General features: G+C 22.2%; 1 protein-coding gene across 3 annotated transcripts in view; it reads left to right on the top strand.

The window, feature by feature from the left end:
* The window catches only part of LOC117170559 (PP2C-like domain-containing protein CG9801), a 44,286-nt gene that overhangs the window by 20,562 nt on the left and 19,455 nt on the right, over positions 1-4,269 (top strand). The gene's annotated exons all lie outside the window — the stretch shown is intronic.

Raw genomic sequence — 4,269 nt, 5'->3', positions numbered from 1 at the left:
CAGTGGAAGTAACGCCACAAACTTAGATAACGTTTATTACGTGTCCTGATGATACATTTGATCAACGTTTGCGAATTTTACGAAGATTACAATGGTATAATTAAATAATATTGTAATAAGGTTTGAAAATCTTTTTCGTATTTCAGAGTTTCAGACTATTTCAGATTTTTTCCCATATTCCACTGTTTTAAAGAAACTTCTCCTTTTTTACGATTAAATGCGACCTGGATTAATAGATCTCATTAAGAAAATCCGACTATTTTTGGTTAAAAGTTAATTTTATTTTACCTGAGAAGAAAAATTATATTTTTGATAAAGTCGTTTAGTTAAAATTTCTGCTATTTGTTTAAAAAATTAACTATTTTGTTGAAACTTCATTTTATTTTTGAATGGAAATTAATTATTTTAAATGAGTATTTAACTTCTCCATTTTTAATTGAAAATTATATTTCTTATCTAAAACTTCAATTATTTGATTGGAAATTCTGTATTTTTCGTTGAAAATTCGGTTTTATTTTTTTGGAATTAATTTTTTAAACTGAAAATGTAATAATAAAATACCATTTTTGGTGTTGATATTTTCTAGTTAAACATTCAACTATTCGGTTACAAATTCATTTATTTTCTTAAAAAAAATTTTGTTTGTAGAAAATTAATCTTCTTGAATGATAATTCATCCTTTCTGATTAAAAATGCAACTGTTGGGTTGTAAATTAACTTTTTTTTTGCTGAAAATGAGTATTTTCGTGTTGAAAATTCCACTTCAACTTCAAAATTTAACTATTAAAAATTCATCTGTTTTCATTGAAACTTCATTTATCTTCTTGGTGGAAAAATTATCTTTTTGTTTCAATATTTGACTATTCAAAATTCATCTCTTTTCGTTGAAATTTCAACTTTTCTATTAAAAAATCATTTTTAGCCGAGAATTCGACTGTTATTTGGAACTTAATTTTTTTTTAAATGCATGTTTTGGGGTTAAAAAACACTTCAATTTTCGATAGAAAATTGAAGTATTTTGTTAAAATTATTATATTTCAAAATTCAACTATTTGGTAGAAATTTAAATTTCTGTCGAAAAATCGTATATTTGGGTTAATAATTCAACTGTTTCTGGACAATTCGTAAGATATAAATTCAACTATAATTTGAAAATTCATCTTTTCCGATTTAAAAGTGATCTGTTTTCTAAAAAAAAATTACTTTTTAGCTGAAAAACTTAACTGGATTTTGAACATGCATCTTTTTAACCGAAAATTAATCTTTTTTTATTGAAAATGGAACTGTTTGGTAGAGAATTAAACTATTTCGTTAAAATTCAACTGCTTTGTAGAATATATGTCTTTTTTGTTTGAAATTCTATCATTTTGTTGGAAATTATTTGTTTTTTTTTTAATAATTCATACGTTTGGTAGAAAATTCAAGTATCTTGTTAAAAATAATCTATTTTAAAATTTATATATTTGGCAGGAAATAAAATTTGTGTTGAAAAATACTTTCTCGTCAGAAAATGCAACTATCTAGTCGAAAATGATTTATTTTTCTAAAAATTCATATTTTTTGGTTGAAAATTTAATGTCATTTCATCTATTTTGTTAAATTTTTGTCTATTTTGGATCATTTTTTTTATTGAAGACACATCATTTTAGTTTAAAATGTTACTACTATTTGGCTGTAAAATTAACTTTTTTGTTGAAAATTTATATTTTTTGTTTGAAAATTTATATTTTTGTTACAAAATTCAATTTTTTTGTTAAAAATAAGCTATTAATTAAAATATGTAAGTATTTGGTAAAAAATTCAAATTTTTTTTGAAAATCATATATTTAGTTTGAAAATTCAACTGTTTTGTTGAATATTTAACTTTTCTGGTAGAACATTAATTTCATTGGCGGAAAATTCATCTCTTTGGTTCAAAATTAAACTATTTGGTTAAAAATTCAACTGTTTTTAAAAATATTTTACTTTTTCGCTTTGGAAATTTAACTATTTTGTTAAAAATTCGTCTTTAGGTAAAAAATTAATCTGCTTCGTTGAAAATTCATCTTTTTCCTTGAGGATGTTACTATTTTCGTAAAAATTCATCCATATTTGTTGAATACAAATGGTTGACATTTTTTTCTGTAAAATTATTTAAACTTGTTTGAAAATTTATCTTCGTTGGTTAAAAATCCATCTATTTTGGTAAAGTTTCAATGTTATTGTTAAATATAACTATTTTATTAAAGTCGCCAAGATAAGTATTTTTTTTTACAAAAAAAATAGGAATTTTAAGTAAAAAAAGATCAATTAAAAAAATGGAAATGTTACATTTTCAGTTAAAAAAGATAAATTTTCAACTAAAAATATAAATCTTCAACAAAAAATGATTTCGTAACAAAGTAATTCAACCAAATCATTAAAAAAAAGTTGAGTACTCAAGCAAAGAAGAATCATTTTTAACCAAAAAGTTATATTTTCATAAAAATTAAATAAAATGTATAGTAAAACAGATGAATTTTTAAATCAAAAAGATAAATTCTCTGATAAAAAAGATTTCAGTTGTTTTTCACGATAAAAATATGAATTTTAAACATGAAGTAAGTTTCTACGAAAAAATTGAAATTTTTAATAAAAACAAAACCTATTTTTAACCAAAAAGGATGAATTTTTAACAAAATTGTTGAATTCTTTACCAAATAGATGCATTTTGAAATATGAAATTTGTATTAAAACAGATGAATTTTTAATAAAAAACGAAATACTTAGAATTATATAGAATTATAAAGAAATATTTTGAAAGATGAAATTTGTACCAAAACAGATGAATTTTCAATAAAAAACGACACATTTTTTTGTTTAAAGTTGAACATTCATCCAGATAATATTACAGTTCATTTTTCAACACTAAAGTATAAATTTTAAACAAAAAATGAATTTTCTACGAAATAGTTAAATTTTTTAACAAAAGAGTAGAATTTTCAACCAAAAAGTATGACTTTAACCAAACATTTTAAGATTCAACCAAATAGTTGTATTTTTTATCAAAGAAAGATGACATTTTTACTAAAGAAAGCAAATTTTAAAATCAAAAATACAAACTTTCAACGAAGAGTTAAATTTTCAATTGAGCATTGCAATTTTATTCAAGAAAGAGGAAATTTCTTCTAAAACAGATGAGCTAAAAAAAATAGTTAACATTAGGTTTTTAAAATTTCAAATAAATAATTGCATTTTTATCCAAGAAAAATGAAAATTTTACTAAATTTACAAAAAAATTAAACATTAAAAAAAAATTAAAAATTTTACAAAATTATCAGCAGCAAAATATGAATCACGAAGTAGTATAAGGAAAGCCCACTCCCGGACAACTTGGACGCGTGAATTCGGATTTAGTTAATTTGCATCGCTTGTAGAGCCTCTTGTGAAAAATGCGAAACTGAGAACACTCTCAAAATTCTCTGATTTTTTCTTGACTAATTTCTCATTTCAAATCTTTAATATTCAAATACCAGCATTTTACTCGTGTTATATTTGTAATATAGCATATTTTATAAACTGAATAAAACAGTATTTTTTTAAAAATTTAGAATTTTTAAATTTATTTAAAACAAAAAATGTATTTTCTATTATAAAAGATGGCTTTTTAACAAAATACTGAAATTTTCAACAAAATAATTGAATTTTGTCCATAATATTTGAATATTCAACCTCAAAAGAAAAATTCCTAACGAAAAAGTGTCATATTTACAAAAAGAATGTTAAAACTAACAAAAAGAAGAATTTCTAACAAATAAAGATTTTTCAGTCAAAAAATAAATAAAAGTTTAATCTGAATTATTGAACCTTCAAGCCAAAAGACAAATTTTCTTTACAAAAATTGAATTTTCAAACAAAAAATATGATTTTTCAGCAAAAAATTAATTTTCCACGAAACTCATGCATTTTTACCCAACAAAAATGAAATTACAAACTGAATAATTACTTTCACAAAAAGGCGAATTTTCAACTGAAAAATATTAATCTTAAAAAATGGAAGAGTGACATTAAATTTCCAACTAGATATAAGCCTTCAATCAAGCAAATAAATGGTTAACAATGTAGTTTAACTTTTACCTGAGTAGTTGAATTTTCAATTAAAAAAGATTAATTTTCAACAAAATAATTAAACTTTCAACAAACAAGTGATTTGATAATAGATTTTATGCTTTCACGATGATTCATTTTGATAAAAAGAGATATTTCGGGTTTCACTCGTGTAAAAAACTACTACGAATTGTTTGCCGACGT

Source organism: Belonocnema kinseyi, chromosome 4 (assembly GCF_010883055.1).
Source record: "Belonocnema kinseyi isolate 2016_QV_RU_SX_M_011 chromosome 4, B_treatae_v1, whole genome shotgun sequence".
Taxonomy (NCBI): domain Eukaryota; kingdom Metazoa; phylum Arthropoda; class Insecta; order Hymenoptera; family Cynipidae; genus Belonocnema; species Belonocnema kinseyi.
This window is presented reverse-complemented; position numbering and strand designations above follow the sequence as displayed.